At 47.7% G+C, this 21657-nt stretch overlaps 1 protein-coding gene and 1 long non-coding RNA gene across 2 annotated transcripts in view; both read left to right on the top strand.

The window, feature by feature from the left end:
- Positions 1–21657, top strand: part of LOC129134156 (uncharacterized) — a 91622-nt gene that overhangs the window by 37894 nt on the left and 32071 nt on the right. The gene's annotated exons all lie outside the window — the stretch shown is intronic.
- Positions 16931–20576, top strand: LOC129119211 (uncharacterized). The gene is made up of 3 exons (XR_013180555.1): positions 16931–17272; positions 17893–17956; positions 19451–20576. It is a non-coding gene; the product is annotated as an uncharacterized LOC129119211 (long non-coding RNA).

Here is a 21657-nt window from a genome sequence, read left to right as displayed (position 1 = left end):
GGGCTCTGGGAGGCTTCCCCGCCTGTCCCTCTCTCTAGCCCTCCTTCCTTCTCCCCGTCTTCGCCTTCTCTCGCTCCCTTTCCCCCATTCCCTCTCCCCCCGCAAAGCCGGCTCCTTCCTGTCCTGTCCCTAGCCCGCTACTCCCTTCTGTTCCCCCTGTCTCCTTCCTCTGCCCAGCCTCCGTGTACCCTCGTCCCGGGCTTTCCCTTCCCGTGCCGCTTTCCTGCACAGCCCGAGCTCCCTCGCCGCCCTTTGTCGTGCCCTGCTCTCGCTCCTCTCTTCCCGTGCCCCCTTTCCTTCTTTGCCCCGCAGCCGCGGGGCTCGGGCTGCCGGAGAATAAAGCCCCGAGGGCCGGAGCCCGGCGCCCCTGGGCCCTTGCGGGAGTCCCCGCGCGGGGCCGGAGGCTCTCGGCGGATCCCCCCGTGCCGCTCAAGCAGCGCGGCCGACAGCGCCGGAGCTGCGGCTTTGCCGGCATCGCGCTAAGAGCGGCCCCCGCTCCGTGCCGGGCCGTCCCCGCCGTCTGTGCCGCTCCCTCTCTCGCTGCCCCTGGCCCGTGACAGCGAGGCTGGGCAGGAACCTCAAGCCTTCTGGGGGCTGCCCCCCCTTTCTTGTTGCAGCAGAATCCCTTGCTGGGGCCATGCACGTGTGGGAAGGGCTTGGGGGAAGCGCTGCGCTGCTGTCCGGGGCAGTCGGATTCGTTCGGAGCCTTCTTTGGGGGTCAGGGAAAGGCGGGGTGAAGACTCGGGGCTCTGATGCCGTTGGGGGCACCCCAAGGTGCCCGGGAGAGGGAGCCCCACGGCGGTGCAGGAGCAGGTGGGGGGCGGGCGAGGGGCGGGGGTCACGCTGGGTGCCGTCCCCCGGAGGGACCCAAAGCTGCCACCAAATGCACAGGGAGGGGTGAGTGGGTGTAGGATGCTAAAACCTGGCAAGGCATTCGGTTTTCTAGGTATTGCTAAAGAATAGGAATTGGTCTCTAAACTCAGCTGGGGAGAAACCCTCTCTATGCACTCATTTGTTTACAGGAATGTAGAAGGTTCCGACTGGAGATGGGTAGTAGTTCTGAAGATATTGCCGTGAGGTTTTGATCTAGGAACGGACCGAGCTGTGCCCTGGAACCCTCAGAACAGCTGCAGGGGCTGAAGGCGATAGAAAGGGCTCTCTGGCACCTTTTGCCTCCGTTCTCTGCCAGCGCCCAAAGCGTGTCGCAGTCCCGGAAGAGGCGCTTGTCATCCCGAGAGCCAAAAGGAAGACGTGTAAAATCCCAGCTCTGCCTTGTGTTTCGTGTGGGTTTTTTACTTCGTATTGATGTCATTCCAGAGAGCAAGGAAAGAAGAAACGTGACCGGCTCCCACTATTACTGTGTGAAGGCTTTCTTGAAAGGCTGCTGTATTTCTATTGTCTTTTTCCACTCCAAGCTTGACTTTTGCCCTCGTTTTTCGAGCTCTGCTGCATTGGGTGTCCCAAGGAGGGCGGGGTTCCTCAGCAGGGCTCTTAGGAGGCGGCGCTGATTCTGCTTTTTCTGAAGGCGTCTCAAAGCGCGCTACCAGAATGACAGTTTTGTGCACTGGAAAGCTTTCCCTCAGTGCCATCAGCGCACGTCCGTGTCTGAATTGTGGAAGCAGACGGACTCAGAAAAGCCAGCACCCGGAGCAGATTTCTGTTGGCTCTGTGTCTGTGAGAAGCGGGCTGTGTGCTGGACGGGGAGAGGCGCTGTTGGAGAGCGGCATCAGCGCCAGGTGTGAGCTGTGAGGATGATGGGGGGCTCGGAGCAGCCCCAGGTGTGAGCTGTGAGGATGATGAGGGGCCGGCTCCTGCCGGGGGGGGGGGGGGTGCGAGGCTGTTTTAGGGGGAGGCTTCGCCTCAGCTGCCTTTTGCATGGAGCTGCTGAGTAGAGGGGTTCACGGGGGGGCTCCCGGGGCTGTCTCATGGAAGGACTGCGAGAGCTTCTCGCAGCGTCTGGGCGAACACCTGGATACGCGCTTGGATCCGCGGAGCATCGCTTCAAGGAGGTGCCGAGGGACGAATCTTTGCGCCGGGAAGCAGCAGCCGAACGGCTGAGGGCGTGTGGATTTGGAGCGGGGACTTTGGTCCTTTCCCTTTTCAATTGGATCTTGGCAGTCCCCCCTCCCCGCTTCCCCAGGAACAAAAAGGGAGCTTGTGAAGACAAAAGAAATGAAGGAGAGGCAAGCAGCTACTCTCCTAATATTGTCTGTGTTTGAACTAGGGGGGATCCGCTTTCGCTTGCGGTTCCAAGGATGTCGATTGAAGGAAAAGCTGCCTTTTCCCGGCTGTTAGGGGTATCCCAGGGGTGACAGGGAATCCCTGCGTTCCATTTGAACGGGAATGGGCAAAGTATTGTTGTCATCGGATGGCTTTGATTTGAAGGTAGCCAGCCCATTTTCATCATCCTAAGGTTTAAATGGAGGGGACAGCGCTGGTGTCCCTCCTTAGCAAGGGTTTGAATGGAGGTCAAAATCCCCCCTTGCACATGGCTTGAAGGATTTCATTGGAGGAAAGCCCCTTCTTTTCTGCTCTCCTAGGGGATGAACTTGAAGGGGAGAAGCCATTTCTTTGCCCTTGTTGAAGCGAGGTGAGCGCCGCCCGCGGCGTCAGTTTCGGGGTTGAGTTGCGGGAAGCCGCAGCTCTGGCGGCGTTTGCAGGGCTGCAGTCGGGCTGTGCCGCTGCATTTGAGGGCGCTTCTTGTGGCCGCGGCCCGGGCCGGAGCGTTGCCGCTCGGGAGCGCTGCCGGCCCGGGCCGGGCGGGTGCCGAGGCGCACGGGGAATTTGGCGCGGCAGCGGCGGAGCCGCTTTGCCGGTGCGAGCCGCCGTGCGGAGCCGAGGGCAGCTGGCGCCGGGCCGGCCAAGGGCGGCAGAGGCGGCGCGGGCGCTGCTGCGCCGGCCCGGCCGGTGCCGGCCGCTCTGTCCGCTCCGGGCGCGGGGCTCGGGCGCCGCCGGGGCCCCCCGGGCAGGGGGAGCGGGCGGGGGCGGGGGGGTCTCCGGGGCGGCGCCGCCCCTGCGCGCCGGAGCAGCCGCCGGAGGAGCCGCTTTGCCGCCGGGAGCCGCGCTCCGTCCGGGGCCGGCAGCGCGCGGTTGGGCTGCCGCAAGTTCTTGGGTGTCGTGGTTCGGAGGTGCTTTGTAGGGATCGATCGCACGGGTTTGTTCTGGTCGCAGTGGGTGTGCGCTAAGGGCTATGGCGTTCTTCCTGACCGGTACGGTTCTCGGTTCTTCGGGTGGTGACGATAAAGGTTTGGTTTGAATCGAGTTCCGTAGTCGGATATTTTTTTTGCCGGGCTATTCTGTTTTTAAAGGCGTGCAATGGTTTCTACGGGTCGTTGCGTGAAGCAGCGGCTCGGATTTTAATTCTGTCGCCGTGGCTTTTATTAGCGTGGGCGTGTAGCGTTTGTTTCGGTGGGTTCGAGGTGGCGTCGTGTCGTTAATAGCGGCGGGGTTTTTAAAATCTCTCTAATTGCGTTTGTGTTTCTCGTCTTCCAGGGCTTTTATTTCTTTGGTTTGTTTGATTGTAGTGTACGTTTTATTGTGACGGATCATTTGGGAGATCTTGTCAATGGTTACGTTTCTCTTTCGGCTTTGTGTTTATTTCTGGGTGGTATTTTTATTTTGATCGAATGAGGCTCTATGCGTTTATTCTTCAGTTGGGAATAATTTTTTTGAGGTAAATTAAAGTTGCTTTGGTTTGGGGGACTTTTGTTTTACAAATGTATTTTCTTTTGGTTTTTTTTGTTTTTTTGTTTTTTTTTTTCTTTTGGTTTCTTGTTGTCCTTTGACGTATTTGGTGGTTATTGATCAGTTTTATTTTTGGGAACGTGGGTATTTATATGGTGGGTCTTTTTAAGTTGGGTTTTTTTTTTTTTTTTGGGTAGTTATTTTCTTATTTTTTAGTGGTTGAGATTTTTTGGTTTTTTTCTATTTCGTTCATTAGTTCGCTTTCTAAAGTTCTTTTGACAGAGTATTGCTTATTCTTTGAGTTAGTGTAGATGTAGAATTTTGGTTAGTTTTTAAAATAACGTTCAGGGTCAGTGGCACTGATTGGAGTTGAGCGAGTTGGTTTGGGTTTTTTTAGAGGTTTTTGTGATTTGCTGCGTGTGTTTCTCAAGGGTTTTCTTTTCGTTTGGTTCCATTTTTCTGATGTGATGAGAACTGTTAGTGAAAAGAGTGTTGTGTGTTTTTTTCGCTGGCAGTCGTTTGGCTGGTGGAGGTATCTTGATGGTTTTGGAAGACATTGGTGGGAATTCGATGCTGTTTGTTTTGTCATTGCATTTAGGAATTGGATTTTAAATGTAAAATTCTAAGGATAGCTATCTTTAAACAAAACGAGTAGATGTGTAGAAATGGGAATAAACTTTCATTTTGATCTATTCGATCTCTATTTAAAATTTAACAGGTAACTTAAGTCATGATATATTCCAATAAGATATTGTATTTTTCAAAGAGCATTGTGTATGTTGATAGATATATCAATAGAGATGATAAATATAAACACAGCTCAAAGGAAATTTTAAATCTAGAAATGTGTTGCGAATCTATGCAGATATATAGATCAAATTATTAAAGGATTGTAAATGTAAAGTTACATAAATCCATACAACACGTAATACAAGTGATACCGTATAGATCTTATGATGGTATATTATAGGAAACGGCTATAAATCTAGTACATCACTATGATATAATATCTAAAACATTATAGATATGGTAACTGTAAATACAACAACATTATTAAAAGTAGTTTAAAAGAAAGGATGGTTTTGTTTTTTACTTGGCAAAAGCAGGGGTTTTATTATAAAAACTACAAATACAAATGATAGAAAGGTAGAAATCTACTTGTAAAAAGATCTCATGAATACATCAAGATGGATATAAAAATTGAAAATATTAGAAAAAAGAAGTTGTAGCAGTAGATTTGGTACATGATAAAAATAATGATTTATCTCTATGATGTGAATAATAGATATGTGATATGTAATGATGAATGGAATGCATCAGTATAAACGGTGACTATAAAAGTGAATCTAATTATGCAAGCTCTAAATATAAAACTATTTCAATAGAGTTGAAAAGAAGGGTTTTTTGGTATTTGTTTGGTTAGAGATGGGATTTTTTTTGGAAGAATAAAAGTATGATAGAAATCTAAATGGAAGTCGAGAAATATACAGTCAATATATAATGATATTGCTAAAACCACAAAGTATGAATAAATACAGATAATAGGAATAGGCATAATAGATGGTATAAAGGACGTAACACATCACTGTCCGGTCTAAATATGCGTGTGAATAGAACTAGGAAAACTAGAACTATCAAATTTATTTCAAGAAGGCATGAAAGAAAGGGGGCTTATTTGGTTCTTGTTTGGTAAGAGGCAGGTTTCTGGCATTTATTTTTAGAGGAGTTTTTGGGGGGGATGGCCCCTGTTCTTTTTTGCCGCCTTGGCCGCCCGCAGGCCCAAGGCGCGCGGCGCCCCCGGCTGGGGTGGGCGGCAGTGCTGCCGCCTTGTGGGCAGAGCGCGGTACTGCAGCCCGCCGCCGCCGCCAGGCAGCCCTCTTGGGCGTGGCGCGTGGCGGAGTTTGTTTGACCTTCTGAAAATGGCGGCCAAAAGGGCGGGAAAGCGGAGGACCCCGGTGTGTCTATGCGGACTGCCTGCACGGAACACCGACGCCGGCGCAGCCCCGGCGGGATTTTCTCTTGCGTTTTAGGTGTACCCGACACGGGCTGTGTGGTCAGTGGCGCCGCGGGCGGGCGTATTTTGGCGTGTTTCTGACCGGCATGTGAGTAACCGCCTCTCTCGGCCGAGGGGTCCTCTCTCGGCCGCCATGTTGGGAGTGGCGCGTCGCCAATGTCGCGGGATTTTTTTTTTTTGACCTTCTCAAAATGGCGGCCAAAAGGGCGGGGATATCGCGGACCCGGGAGTCTGCCGCCCTGTGGCCAGAGCCCGGTACTGCAGCCCCCCGAGCCAGCGCCCTGCCCCTCGCCGCTGGCTGCCGGGGGCGGGGCAAGGGCGCGGCTGCCGAGCGAGGCAAGGGCGAGGGGCGGGAGCGAGGGGCGGGCGGGGCGGGAGCGAGGGGCGGGCGGGGCGGGCTCGGTAAATGGCCGGGAGGGGTGAAAGACGTTCAGGAGTGCAAAAGGGACACGATGGCTGAGAAGAATGGCCGGGGGGGGGGGCGGCCCGGCGGGGCCGCTTTCGGCGGGCGGCGGAGGCGCGGTCGTAGCGCTCCGCGGGCCGGGGGCAGCGAGCGGGGGCGGGCGAACGCCGTCGGAACGGAGCTGCACCCCCCCCCGAGCCCGCACACGCGCCTCTCCAGGAAGCGACGGCGGGCCGGAAAATCCCGGCGGGGCGGCGGCGCTGCCCGCCCTTTCTGCCGCCAGCTTTGCAAGGTAAGACCGTCCGCCCCGCCCCGCCCCGTCCCGCCGCCCTCCGGTGTCTGTAAACAGACGGACTCCCTCTGGCTTCCCACTTCTCCGTGCTGGAGAGTGGGAGAAAGGTCCGTGCTGCTTGCCGTGTCCTCGGTGGGCAGAGAGCTCTGACCTTGCCTTGCATGGGCTGCTGAGGATTGGATCCATGGGGATGTGCTTTGATGCATTTAGTGACCTTTACAGATTTCTTTCCCCGCTTTTTTCAGTTCCCAGAATCATGGAAGAATTCAGGTTGCAAGGGGCTCTAAAGATCACCTCATTCCAAGGCTGCTGCTGCCGTGGGCAGGGACGTGCTTCCATCGAGCAGCTTGCTCAGAGCCTCATCGCAGAGCACCGACGGGCCTTGAGCACTTGCAGCGGTGGGGCAGCCCCGGGACCTCTGAGCAACCTGTGCCCTGTGCCAGCCAGGTGCCAGAGGAGGAAGGAAGCCCTTCCCACCTGGAGCAGAGGCTGCGTAGCCTTGTGTCACCGAGCGTGTGAGACAGAAAGGCCCTTCCTTTCTGGAGGGGTAACAACACTCAAAGCTCTTTCTCGGGACAAGCAGAGCAATGGAAGGCCAAAGTAGCCTTCAGTTCTTCCAGCAGCTTTGGGAACAACTTGAAGGAGGAGCAGAGCTGGCCTGGTGCCTGCCATGGCTGTCTGTCTTCTTGGCTGAGGCTTTATAAATGAGGCGCTTTTCTGTAGTTCCTTTTCAGGCATGACGTGCAAGTTGCCCCTAGAAGTCCAAAGGCAGCTGTTTTCTTAGCAGAAGGAAGTCAGGAGGAGGCAAAGCCAGCAGCTAAGTCTGGATAAAAAACTTGGCTAACCTCTTTTCCCCCCCTCCTCCAAACAGGCAAGTGTGAAGCACTCAGCAGAGATCTGCCCAGGAAGAAAAGCAGAGCCAATCTCTGAGAAGAAGGGACGTGCGAGCTCTGGCGAGGACGGCTGCTCCCCCTGGCCTTGGTGTGGGACCTCCTGAGCTGCCATTCCTGTGGTGGGAGTGTTTCTCCTCTCCTCCAGCCAAGCCAGAGACCGCCTAGGGAGGAAGCAGGTAAGGTTGAAGTACCGAGGTCTCCCAGGTAAGAAGTGACACGGCAAAAGGAAATGGCCTCAACTTGCAGCAGGGAAGGCTTAGATTGGATTGGAGGGAAAATTTCTTCCCTGAAAGGGTGCTGAGGCGTAGGAGCAGGCTGCCCAGGAAAGTCCCCATGCCTGGAGACATGTCAAGGATGTCAAGATGTGGTGTTTAGGGACCTGACTTGGGGGGGCAGCAGCTGGGCTCGATGTCCTTAGAAGGCTTTTCCAACCGCAAGGATCCTACGGATCCTATGGTTCTGGAAAGCCTTGACCCCTCTGGCTCTAGCACAGCACCTGGATGCTGACAAAATGAGGCTGGTCCTAGAGCCTGGAGGTCCCTGTGCCACAGGGAGAGGACAAGCCGGTGTCACCTGCAGGGAGGGTCTCGTCCCCAGAGAGCCGTCAGTGACTCCGTCCCTGCCCGGGGCTCTGGGTGCGCCCTCGGGGGGCGGGGGACGACACCTGCCCTCAGGTGTCCCTCTGGGCACCTGGGAAGGGAACCAGGTCCATCCGTGCGGCAGCTCCAGGGCTTGCAGGCTTTGGGGCTTTGCAGCTGTGTGCCTTGTCACAAGGTGGCAGGGACGTGACACTGCCTGGCAACGCTGCTGGCCTCGGATCCTTGCTGCTCTCATCCTTATCCCATATGGATTTAGCAGCAATCTTCTGTCTTTGCTTTCAAACTGTCCTTGGGAGAGTTCCAAGAGAGGGTCATTAGTTATTTCAAAGCCTACATCTTTTACCTCTTGGCACTGAAGAGAAAAGACACAAACCTGCTTTGCATCCTTCTGCCTGGAAGTCATTGTGACACACAGGGAAGGGAGGAAGGGGCTGGCCGGGGTCAGCCTCTGCTGAGCCTCAGCTCTGGCTGCTCCTGCTCACAGGGTAAAGCCAAAAGCTGTCGTGATCAAAAACGCAGGCCGCCCTTCTGACCTGAGTCACAGGGGCCGTTTCTTCTGAATGAATCAAGGTGGGAAATCATTCTTGGAGCTTCAGAAGAAAAAAAACCCCAGAACCGTAGGTACGTTTGTAAGAGTGGGTATGTACGTACATTTCCTTCGATGAAGAAGAAAATCTTAGAAATATCATGTCACGTCTGGCTTCCTAGAGAAGATCCTGACCTCTGGGCTTCTGAAAGCAAATGGCTGTGCATTTATAGGAGCGTTTCCCTTCTTTTTATGTGCCTCCCCCAGTCATCTTCTACCCTTGCCCACGGCAAGGAGAGCGCGGTGATTTGGCTGCTCCGCTCTGCCGAGGTTGTTGCAGGCTGTGTAGCAGGGAGTGAGGCCTTTTGTGGCTGCTCATCAGACATTTTCCTACAGCCTTCTCCCTGCAATGGTAAAATGAGACTTGTGTTAGCGAGCAGTCAAGTAGAGCAGGTAACATTAGAAAAGAATTGTTTCTGAGCTGCTGTTCACTAGCACGTGTTTCCCCTTTCCGGCAGAGCGCGCATCATTGCGGGCTTGGGATCGATTGAAATGCGCTAAGGAAACCAGCTCTGGGGAGGGAGGGAGGGAAATGCTCTCTTAACATGTGCCAATTCTTCTGTCAAACTCATCAGGGCAGGACAGCGTTCAGACTGAAAGTGTAAGAAGATGTGGAGGGAGACAGAGAATCTGACAGGAGCACCGGACTCACAAGTGCACGAATTTTGCTTTTGGCTTGGATTCAAACGCAGAAGTTGTAAGGAATTTGGGAAGGAGAAGGGACATTTCAGAAGGAGAAGAAGAAAAAGAAGTTGTTGTTGTTGTTACAGCCCTGGCAAAATCTTTGGTTCTAGCTAATAAAGGAAGCTAGTTGAAATAAAAAAAAAAAGAAAAAAAAGTGGTTTTTTTTTTTCCTTCGCTGTTGTATTCGTTGGTGGTTCGTTATATGGTGTGTTGTTTTATTTCTTGGTCTTATTACCTCTGTGTAAATAGTTTTTTTGAGTGAAGCTAACTTTCTGGACGGGTTGGTTTGTATTTGAGGTAGGATAAATTTCAAGAGGTTTCTTTCCTAGACTTCTGACAGGTATTCCTGGGATTTTGGTTTTGTTTACTGTGTGTATCAACAGAGAGATTTGGTAGGGCCAGCTGGGCTGCTGGAGTTTTGGGTGTTAATTTATGAGATGGCTTTTGTTCAATGCAGTTTTGAATTGTTGAAAGGGTTTTTAATGTAGTGGTTTTAAGGCGGTCTTTAAGAATTGTTTGTATCGTTTCACGTTGTTTGTAGTCGGTGTACGATCAGGGATATGGTGGAACTTCTTGAACGTTCTGGTTTTAGCGTTCCTAAGTTCCGATTTCTTTCTGCTTTGCTGTTTTGTTTCTGGTTTTCTTTTGGGGGACAGGGGCGTTTGTAGACGGTGGGTTTCTAGAGGCAATGTGTCTTTCAATTTGGGTAGTGATATTTCTTAGTATTTTAATAGTTTCGATTTTTTTTATTTTCATGCTTTTAATGAGTTGTTTTAAAATTTGGAAGATAACCTTTCTAGATGATTGGTTATTATTTGTGAGTTAGCCTCAAGGTAGAGCTTTGGGGGCTTTTTTTAGTAATGTTTAGGGTCAGTTGTAGGGTTTTGAGTTTAGTGAGTTGGTTGGATTTAATTTTTCACGGGTGTTTGTTTTGACTAGCAGTTCTGTCATTTTCCATGTGTATCTGAGTTTTTTGGGGTTTTGAGCCATTGGTTGAGGAGGAAGTTTATGATGAGAATGTACGGAGCTTTTGGGCTAGTTATAGTGGGATTTCAAATGTCTTGACAGTTCGGTTGATTTGAGTTTTTCTTAGGGTTAAATGTTGTGGGGTCTTTGTTCTGTTAGTCCTAGAAATAGGTTTGGTTTGGATACGCTGCGATGGGATGAGCGTGGGCTGCGTACCGGTGCTGCCGAAGGCGCGGTATTTGTGTGGTTCTGATGCGTTGGGTTAATGAATTGATACGGTCTAATATATAGATTAATTAAAGTAGAAATAAATATCAATATAAAAACAAATATAAAATGATAGTGGTAAACATAAATATAGAAAACAAATAGATAAACACATAAAACTATACTATATAGTATATTATTGTAACAGATGCTAATCTATAGAAACGATAGTCTATTATATATGTATACAAAGATATATAAAGATCGGTTGTAAATATAAAAATATTTAGATAGAGTTAAAAGGAATTGGGGATTTTTTGGGATTTTTTTTATTAGGTTATAGGCTGGGGTTTTTTTTCTAGATAGAAATAATATAAAAATAAAAATCCAGATCTCCAAATATATAACGCGTATACCGATCTCTCTAAATATTGAATATAAAGAAATAGAAGTAAAAGAATATCTAGGATATAAAAATACTATATATCTATTATTCTATTAAAAGGTATTCTCTCTAGTATGTATAATACCTACAAATGTAATAAATAAAAATTATAAAAGTAAATGTGAAGAGAATGATGAAAAATGAGATGATTTTTAGAGTTTTAAATATGGTTTAGATAAAGGGGTGTCTTTGGTTTTTGTTTGGTTAGAGGCAGGGGTTTTATTTGAAAGAATAGAAGTATTATAGAAATGTGAATCTTAAGATAGAAATCTATCATAAGTCTAGAAAGAGAAATGACGAAACTATGGATAGAAATTGAAATCTAAATCTATGTCAGTAATATGAAGAGTTGTAGTATAGAATAGAAATGACCTTATGTGGCAATATAAATGAGAAATGGGAATAGAAATAGAAGAAGATGTAAATATAGTTGGAAAGAAAGGGAATTTTTTGGCTTTTGTTTGAGTAGAGGCAGGGGTTTTATTTGAAATAACACAAGTGTTCCAGAAGTGAAAATCTGAAGGCAGAAATAGATAATCAATGAATCAAAATACGTATAAAAATATAGAAATAAGTCCTCGGAATAGATGGAATATAGAATATCAATTGATTTATAAATTGACATTGATAAAGAGAAATGGATCAGTAAGCAATACACATTATAAATAGAAATGTGACTATCAATAGGAAAACCTAGGGGTAAAATCTATTCAAATATTGTCTAAAAGAAAGGGTTGGGGTTTTTTGGGCTCTTCTTGGGTTAGAGGCAGGGTTTTTATTTGAAATAATATGAACATAGATATTACTCTTACCTGTTTCTAAATATTGAGATAGATAATCAAGATATAAATATAAAACCTAAGGAAATAGAAATAATAGGAAGGGATGTAATATAGAATACAAATAAGAGTATACATTGATATACAGTTTAAATGTCAATGTGAACATGAACCTGAAAGATACAATTTTAAAAAAGATTGAAATAGAGTTGAAAAGAAAGGGGTTCTTTTTGGCTTGAATTTGGGTAGAGGCAGGGGTTTTATTTTAAATAATGGAAGAGTTACAGAAGTAAAAATCCTAACACAGAAATATAGATGAAATATAGAAAGATAGGAATAAAAAGATGTCAATAAATAGAAGAAATAGGAACAGATGTAAAATAGAATATAAACTTATAAAAAATCGGAAATTATAAATGTAAAAATAAACATTACACATCAATATACATTTGAAATATAAATGTGGATATAAAGATGAAAAAAAAATAATTTTTTTACAAATTTAAATGCAGTCGAAATTAAAGGGGGTTCTTTTTGGCTTTTATCCGGGTAGGGGCAGGGGAATTATTTTAAATAATGTAAACGTTACAGAAGCAAAAATCCTAACAAATATATACTTACTATGTAAAAATATGTATAAAAATAGAGAAATAAATTTAAGTACTAGGGAGAGATGTAATATAGAATAGAAATTTATTTATAAATAGAAATGTATAAATATACATCAATACGCATTATAAATAGAAAGGTGAATATTAATATGAAAAACTATTTTAAAAAATATTTACGTATTTTTTAAAAGAAATTGTTGGGTTTGGGTTTGGTTTGGTGTTTTTGGTTTTTTTTTTTTTTTATCCTATTAGGTTAGAGGCAGGAGGATTTTTTTCTTCTTCCTGGTTGTTTTGGGGCATTTATTTCAGAGCAGCTTCTGGGGGGGATCGCCCCTGTTCCTTTTTGCCGCCTTGGCCGCCCGCAGGCCCAAGGCGCGCGGCGCCCCCGGCTGGGGTGGGCGGCAGTGCTGCCGCCTTGTGGGCAGAGCGCGGTACTGCAGCCCGGCGCCGCCGCCAGGCAGCCCTCTTGGGCGTGGCGCGTGGCGGAGTTTGTTTGACCTTCTCAAAAGGGCGGAAGAACGGAGGGCCCCCGGCGGTGTGTCTATCCGGAATGCCTGCACGGAACACCGATGCCGGCGCGGCCCCGACGAGCTTTTCTGTGGCGTTTCAATTGCGATGATGGCATTCCGATTCGCCTGCAGGGTTCGGCGTCGCGGGAAATCGTTTCTAGGGCTCGAGGTGGGTGTCGGCATTTTGATCAGGCAGCTGGCAAAACGGCTACGCCTTGGGGTCTTTCCAAGGGGCGCTGGGGGCGGGGCCGGGGCGGGGCGCCGTGTCGACGAGGTGACGTCATTCGGCGGCACTCTGCCTGCAGTTCGCCCATGCAGACGGCAGGGGGCGCTGTGCCGGCAGTGCGCCCATGCAGGCGGCAAAGGGCGCTGTGCCTGCAGTGCGCCCATGAAGACGGCAGGGGGCGCTGTATAAATAGAGTATTAAGTATAAACTATCTAGAAGAAGAAATAAAAGCTCGATGTCACCTGCAGCTGTAGAAAATTTCAGGCTCCCATGGAGGAAATAGTTTTCCTAAAATCATTACCGTTTTGGGGTTTTTTGCACTCCCCGGTAGCCTGAACGTTTCTACTGCTGCTTTTTTATCCTAAAGCCAGAATGGAAATCCCAGATTAGAAATACAGGGAAAGAAAGAGAGAAAGAAAGAAAGAGAGAGAGAGAAAGAGAGAAAGAGAGAAAGAAAGAAGGAAAGAAAGAAGGAAAGAAAGAGACAGAGAGAAAGAAAGAAAGAGAGAGAGAGAAAGAAAGAGAGAGAGAGAGACAGAAAGCGAGACAGAGAGAAAGAAAGAAAGAGAGAGAGAAAGAAAGAAAGAGAGACAGAGAGAAAGAAAGAGAGAGACAGAGAGAAAGAAAGAAAGAAAGAGAGACAGAGAGAGAGAGAGACAGAAAGAGAGAGAGAAAGAGAGAAAGAAAGAAAGAGAGACAGAGAGAGAGAGACAGAGAGACAGTGAGAACGAAAGAAAGAGAAAGAGAGAAAGAGAGAAAGAAAGAGAGACAGAGAGAGAGAGACAGAAAGAGAGACAGTGAGAACGAAAGAGAGAGAGAGAAAGAGAGAAAGAAAGAGAGACAGAGAGAGAGAGACAGAAAGAGAGACAGTGAGAACGAAAGAGAGAGAGAGAAAGAGAGAAAGAAAGAAAGAGAGACAGAGAGAGAGAGACAGAAAGAGAGACAGTGAGAACGAAAGAGAGAGAGAGAAAGAGAGAAAGAAAGAAAGAGAGAGAGAGAGACAGAAAGAGAGACAGTGAGAACGAAAGAGAGAGAGAGAAAGAGAGAAAGAAAGAAAGAGAGACAGAGAGAGAGAGAAAGAAAGAGAGACAGTGAGAACGAAAGAGAGAGAGAGAAAGAGAGAAAGAAAGAGAGACAGAGAGAGAGAGACAGAAAGAGAGACAGTGAGAACGAAAGAGAGAGAGAGAAAGAGAGAAAGAAAGAAAGAGACACAGAGAGAGAGAGACAGAAAGAGAGACAGTGAGAACGAAAGAGAGAGAGAGAAAGAGAGAAGGAAAGAAAGAGACACAGAGAGAGAGACAGAAAGAGAGACAGTGAGAACGAAAGAGAGAGAGAGAAAGAGAGAAGGAAAGAAAGAGACACAGAGAGAGAGAGACAGAAAGAGAGACAGTGAGAACGAAAGAGAGAGAGAGAAAGAGAGAAGGAAAGAAAGAGACACAGAGAGAGAGAGACAGAAAGAGAGACAGTGAGAACGAAAGAGAGAGAGAGAAAGAGAGAAGGAAAGAAAGAGACACAGAGAGAGAGAGACAGAAAGAGAGACAGTGAGAACGAAAGAGAGAGAGAGAAAGAGAGAAGGAAAGAAAGAGAGACAGAGAGAGAGAGACAGAAAGAGAGACAGTGAGAACGAAAGAGAGAGAGAGAAAGAGAGAAGGAAAGAAAGAGACACAGAGAGAGAGAGACAGAAAGAGAGACAGTGAGAACGAAAGAGAGAGAGAGAAAGAGAGAAGGAAAGAAAGAGACACAGAGAGAGAGAGACAGAAAGAGAGACAGTGAGAACGAAAGAGAGAGAGAGAAAGAGAGAAGGAAAGAAAGAGACACAGAGAGAGAGAGACAGAAAGAGAGACAGTGAGAACGAAAGAGAGAGAGAGAAAGAGAGAAGGAAAGAAAGAGACACAGAGAGAGAGAGACAGAAAGAGAGACAGTGAGAACGAAAGAGAGAGAGAGAAAGAGAGGAAGAAAGAGAGACAGAGAGAGAGACAGAAAGAGAGACAGTGAGAACGAAAGAGAGAGAGAGAAAGAGAGAAAGAAAGAAAGAGAGACAGAGAGAGAGAGAGACAGAAAGAGAGACAGTGAGAACGAAAGAGAGAGAGAGAAAGAGAGAAAGAAAGAAAGAGAGACAGAGAGAGAGAGAGACAGAAAGAGAGACAGTGAGAACGAAAGAAAGAGAGAGAAAGAAAGAGAGACAGAGAGAGAGAGACAGAAAGAGAGACAGTGAGAACGAAAGAAAGACAGAGAGAGAAAGAGAGGAAGAAAGAGAGACAGAGAGAGAGAGAGACAGAAAGAGAGACAGTGAGAACGAAAGAAAGAGAGAGAGAGAAAGAGAGAAAGAAAGAAAGAGAGACAGAGAGAGAGAGAGACAGAAAGAGAGACTGAGAACGAAAGAAAGAGAGACAGAGAGAGAGAGAGACAGAAAGAGAGACTGAGAACGAAAGAAAGAGAGAGAAAGAAAGAGAGACAGAGAGAGAGAGACAGAAAGAGAGACTGAGAACGAAAGAAAGAGAGAGAAAGAAAGAGAGACAGAGAGAGAGAGACAGAAAGAGAGACAGTGAGAACGAAAGAAAGAGATAAAGAGAGACAGAGAGAGAGAGAAAGGGAGAGAGACAGAGAGACAGAGAGAAAGAAAGAAAGAGAGACAGAAAGAGAGACAGAAAGAAAGAAATAGAGAGAAAGGAAGAGAGCGAGAGAAAGAAAGAAAGAGAGAGAGAAAGAAATAGAGAAAGACAGACAGAAAGAAAGAAAGAGAGAGACAGGAAGAGAGCGAGAGAAAGAAAGAAATAGAGAAAGACAGACAGAAAGAAAGAAAGAGCGAAAGAAAGAAAAGGAAAAAGGAAAGGAAGAAAAAAAAAAGGAGGAAGAGAAAGGAAGAAAAAAAATGAAAAAGGAAAAGGGTGAGAGTGAAAAAGAAAGCGCGAAAGTGGAAAAGGGGGTGAAAAACAGAGTGAAAAAAAGAAAAAAGATTAGGAGTGGAAAAGAAAGGACATTCGGGAGGGGCGGTGCTGCCTAAGGTGCTTCCGCGCCCAGGAGCGAAGGAGCCGTTTGATCCCCTGGCGGGAGCGCCGCTCCCGGTGGCGGAGAACGGAGCGGTGGCTGTCAGTCCGAGACTCCAACTCCCGGCAGGCCCTGCGGCCGTAAAGCGCGGCGTCTGACGCAACGGCCGACGCGCCATATGAATGGCTGGCGGGCCGAGGCGGCCGCGTGCCGGGGGAGCGGGCTGGGCGCGGGGAGCTCCCGGCGCCTGTCCCACGCGGGACGGAGCCGCGGCAGCGACGCCGGAGGGGCGAAGCCTCCGTCCGGCCGCCCGCACGGAGCCGAGCGGCGCGGAAGGGGCGTCCGCCCGGTGCCTCGGCCTCGCTCAGCGGTCCCGGTGGCGGGGGCTGAGCTCGGGCGGGGCGCGCTGCCGCCCGCCGATGGCGGAGCGCCAGGCGGTGCTTTGCTGCCGCGGGCCGGGAGCTGCAGGAGCCGCCCCGGGCGAGCGGCGCCGGGCGCTGCCGCGGTCACTGTGCGGCGGCTGCCCTCGGGCTGGCGGAGGCGCGGGAGCCGCCGAGCTGCAGCCGTCTCCCTCGGGCCGCTGCCGCTGCTGCGGGCGGGGGCGGACGAGCGGCTGCGGAGGCGGCTCCGCGGCGTGCTCAGCCTTGCGAGCAGAGAGCGCTCGACATCGCTGGCATGACACGGCTGCTGAGTGCCTCAGTGCTCGTGGCTCTTTCTTCCACGCAAACAGATGGAGCGGCATCGCTGAGCAGTAAAACACAGCGATGGCCCGGAGAATGGCGAGCGCAAGGAGCGCCGGGCAGGATCCTTCTGATGGCACAGGTGCGATCGGCAAACTCAGCCCCTTGTGCCCCTGCCCTCCCGACCCCCAGGGGAAATGCTCTCCAGCCTCGAGCTGCTGAGAGACAAAACGTGTGATTTGACACTAGGGTCCGGAAAAGGTTTCCGTTTAGATTAGCAAATGCCTCCATTGTTCTCGGTTACATCCTAGGATCGGTTTTAGGCAGTGACTTTCTACCGCTTGTCGGATTTTCTTGTGCAATGGTAAGAAAATAGGCAGGTCTGATACTGGTTTCGCTTTTTTTCTACTTCATGTTCCATGAGCTGCTTTTATCCAAGCAATTGTTTTAAAGTTCTACTGTAGGCGTTTCTGGTTCACTTTTTTTTTTTTGTTTTTTTTCCTCTAAATCGGCAGTAAATATAGCTGAGTAAAATTACCTTGGTTTTCTTCCTTCTTAAATGTTTTTATTGATAATCCTATTTGAATATGCAGAACACGTGGGTATGTCCTGTAATATATCCTAGCTTTTCTTGTTTACAGGGTACTCAGGAAATATTTTTCCCTTCGAGTCCCACTGAAACATTCTCCGTGCAATCTCCGTTAAGGTCTGTGTTTACAAATAAGCCACCATCAGCTGAGATATTTGCCTGTGTACCTTTTCCTGTCATTCAGAGCTTGCGTTCTGTGGTTTTTATGATAAACCTATCAAACTTGCGAAACCGTTTTGCAAGTCTTGACCGTTGAAGGCAGCAAGAAGTGGTTTTAAAGCCTGTTCTTGAGCAGACGAAGGGAAAAAGTGTGAATTTGCTGCTGAACTTGTCCTTTTTCATTTGACTTGCCTTGAATTATTTAGGAAGAGAGAGCACTAGAAAAAAGAGAGAAATAGAATTGGTTCTTGAGCCCTCCTAAAATGCTCCCTGTGATTCCGTGTGGAGCCAAAGTGAAGGGTGATGGAACAGAGCCCCTGTGCTTTAGAAGGAAATCAATTTCAACCTGATCTCCACCCTGAGTCTCCCTAATTTCTGTTTCTAAAATGCAAACTCAGTTTAGGAAGTGTTGGGAGTTAGTATTTTGGGGAAGAAATGGCAGTTGCACAAACCGTTCCATTTCCCAGAGGCTCTGGGAAGGATTCATTTTGTAAGCGCTGTAACTGCCATCGGTTGGGGGTTCGGGGTTGGAATGTGCACTTGCCCTCCTATAAAGCACTCGTTCATTTGCATTTCAGTGCCAGGAGTCTGGAGAAACTGGAGAAGAGCCCAAGAGACATTTTTCATCCTGAGATACAAAAGGTAGGAAGTGACTTTTTTTGGTTTGGTTCTTTTTCTTTATGATTTCCTGGAAATAGAAGTAATTAAGTATAGATCCTACTGGTTTGTTTCTTCCAGTAGCTAATAAGAATAATAATAATAATCTAATACTACTTAAACTGTCTCTTTATCCATTGAACTGGCCATTTCAAATCCAAACTTCTAAACACCAATAAAACCATCATCCTTGTAGAATCTTTAATAGGAGGGGGCTAAAGATGCTGTTTTTGTTGACAGGATTTATTGGTTCTTGAAGGGCAAGAGGTGAGTACAAGCCTAACTACTTCTTGCTCACAGACCCGTCCGGTGAATGCGGCTTTGTATTTGGATGGGCTTTTGATGACTTCTAAATCAATTGCTCGTTACAGTAAAAAGAAGTCATGTTTTTTTGAACCTGACAGCAAAAATAACTTGAAGCACCAATTTAATAATAATTGATCACCCGTCTAAGTTAATGATTTTATGCTATACTATCAAAGTTTAAAGGTAAATTATTGTGTAGTAGGAGATGGTATAAAATGTATGTTCTAACGTGTAGGATGTATGCAAAGATTAGAGGAAACAAATTTTTATGTCTTCTGTTTGACTGTTTACCAAATAATATTTGGTTTTATTTTCCTGGGATCGGTGAATTTTAAATTTGGAGTCCTCTATGCTAAGGATGGTCAGCTTACAGGTGATGAAATGTTCAGTCATGGTGAGGTTTTCACCTTCTCCTTAATTGTTTTGCTCATCTGAAAAGAAAAAAAAAAAAAAAAAAAAAAAGGTATGTTTATTATTTGTTACCCCGTTCTGTCCGTTTCCTCAGTATTTGCTGGAGCTCTGCTTACCCAAGCTTTGGGTAAAACAAGCTTTGGGTTCCTTCTGTCCCACTGGGTGTTGCCCAGTTTGGTTGCATCTGGTGAAATTCAGCCTGAGCCCTTACAGAACCAGCTCAAACCAGGTGAGAGCCATTCGCAGCTCTCTCAGGACACCCGGAGGAGGATGGGTGACGTTTCTGAGCATCTGGCAAGTGCACTTCTATCAAAACTCGGCCTGTGCAATTTCTGGGGAAAACCCTTCTGTATCCTGAAGGGTTCCTCAAAGTCTGTTGAGGATCCGGTTAGCAGTTGCTCACCTGGATGGTTCCAGCTCCTCAAGCTAACACTTGTACTCTTGCCCTGTAGTTTAGATCTATTGTAGTTTTGTTATTTTGCATGATTTTACGTCTTTGGACAGTAACGTGCATTTCACTCTTTGGAACCTCTCGGATCGTGCTTTGGTGCAGCACCACCTAATGGGACACTTGGCTGCTGTGCTGAAGGGCTTGGTTACTAGAATTGTAAATCCCGGAGAGTTTGTAAGTCTTCTGTCCCCAGGGAGGTGTCACGCTTTGTTCACCGTTGCTCTGTTTGTCGGGTGCTGCTTCTCGTCGGAGGTATTAACTTCAAACTGCCCTGTTCTTTTTTGAACTTTTTTTCCTGGTTCTCTCCGTAGGGCAGGGAAGGACTCTCGTATCCCGGTCGTCAGACTCAGCGCTGCCCGAGAAGATACAGAGACTGTAAAAATCATAAGAAGCAACTAGGACTGCAGAGGAAACAAACTGGAGAGAACAAAAGGTGATATTGTTCTCCTTAGCCTGGATTAGAAACATCCACTGCGCTTTGATGCCGGTGGCTGCCAGGGGCTCGTTAGGTCTCTTGAGGCAGGTGTAGGTGTTCACTTGTAGGTTCTATTTTTTGGCAAAGGACCACGAGAGAAGTTTATTTATAGATCCAAATAAACATTCATCTTATCTGAACATAACCTGTCATCCCCTTTCTGACATTAAGGACTCCTGTATAAATACTTGGGGGGGTTTTCTTTGTCGTTTCTGAATGGTTCCATTTTGCCGGCTACTTGAACGAGTCTGAGGGGGTTTAATTGCATACTGCTTCCTTGAAATTCTGTTGGTCTCTGCTTGGAACCCTTCTTGTACTGCTTAATGAAAGACTTCGGATGGTGTTTTCTTGCCTGTTTGTGTTTAAGGTCGTGCTCTGATGCATTTACAGAAGCCATGGCAGGAGAGAGTCAGCTGCTGGAGAAGAGGAGACAGTATTATCCCTGTGCAGCACGGAACTGTGCTACTGCTGTGTCATCAGCTGTGTCTGCACTGAAAGTAGCCACCTTCACTTGTAGGTAGCTCCTTGGTGCTTTAGGACACGCTGAGGGATTTATTCCTTTTGGGATCCACGATGAGAATTCCCAAGAGAGGTAGTAGTAATAAGGTCTGAGATTGGAAAAAAGCCTGTGTCCTTGGAATGTTGTTGTTGTCGTCAAAAGTTAATTTTTCCTTCTTTCTTAGCCAGTAGTCAGCTTTTTGCTTTATTTTTTGTGGTATCAGTATTTGATTGTTTAAAAAATTGCTTCAAAAGAACTGCAGTGGCTGGCCACCAGGACCTTGTTCCGATTTGCCTATTTGCTTGTAGCTAAAACCTTTCCATATTGTTTATCATTCTATTGAAGAAACTGCTGCCCAGTCAACTAAGAACTGAACATCTGTCTGTCTAGGACATGGGGAGAGGATTTAGGTCATGTCTTTGTTTCCAGAAAAAAGTTCCAGTGTAGTTTCTAACTAGAGGAAAAGGGGGGGGGGGGGGGGGGGGGGGGGGGTGAAGACGCGGGGCTCTGATGCCCCTGGGGGCACCCCGAGGTGCCCAGGAGAGGGAGCCCCACTGCGGTGCAGGAGCAGGTATGTTATCACGTACTAGAGAGCAAATTATAAATAGAAATATGAAAATTATAAATATAAAAATATTTTTTAGATCGTTAAAGAAAGCGGTTTTTTTAACTTGTCAATAGGCAGGGTTTTGATGATAAAAATGATAAATACAAAGAATATGAAGGTAGAAATCTAAGTCTAGAAAGATATCATAAATACATACAGATAAAGTTTAAAACTAGAAGAAAAAATCAGTTGCAGCAGTAGATACGATACATAATATAGATAATACTTTAAATACATGTCTAGAATTTTATAGATATTATAGATAATTATTAATAGATTGCATCAAAAGAAACGATAAATATAAATGTGAGTATAATTACACAAAGTATAAAAATATTTCGATACCGTTTAAAAGAAGGTGTTTTCGTGTATTTATTTGGTTAGAGATGGGGCTTTTGTTTGGATTAATAGACGTAGTCTAGAAATATAAATCTAACTGTAGAGAGATCCAATCGATAGAGGAGGCTATTTCTAAAAACACAACCGAACGCCGCCGCCTTCGGGGGAATCGCACGAGCTCGGCCGAAGCAAGGCGAGAGCGGCCGACCCTGAGGGCCTCGAGCGAACCGAGGCGAGGCTTCCGAGGCTGCCTGAAGCGAAGCGAGCCGAGCTCAGGCGAAGCGAGCCTGCTGCTCTCGTGCGCGCTGCTTAGCGCCAGTGCGCTCCCAGCCTAATGAGCTCCTGCCCGAGCCCGCGCTCCCGGTCGTGTCCGCGCCGTGGCCGGGCCACCCGCGGGACGCGGCAGCGGGAGAGCCCCGAGCCGGGCGAGCTGAACGGGAGGCGGCGGCGCTTGCCCGCCCGCCGTCGGGGAGCCGAGGCGAGGCGAGCGGAGCCGAAGAGGCGAATGCAGGCGCCAAGAGCCGAGTTGAGGCGCCAAGAGCCGACTCGAGCCGAGCGTCTCCGGAGCGAGCCGAGCTCCGCCGAGCGCCGCAGCATC

Source organism: Agelaius phoeniceus, unplaced genomic scaffold (assembly GCF_051311805.1).
Source record: "Agelaius phoeniceus isolate bAgePho1 unplaced genomic scaffold, bAgePho1.hap1 Scaffold_184, whole genome shotgun sequence".
Lineage (NCBI taxonomy): Eukaryota > Metazoa > Chordata > Aves > Passeriformes > Icteridae > Agelaius > Agelaius phoeniceus.
The sequence above is the reverse complement of the archived record's forward strand: the minus strand, read 5'-3'. Positions and strand labels throughout refer to the sequence as shown.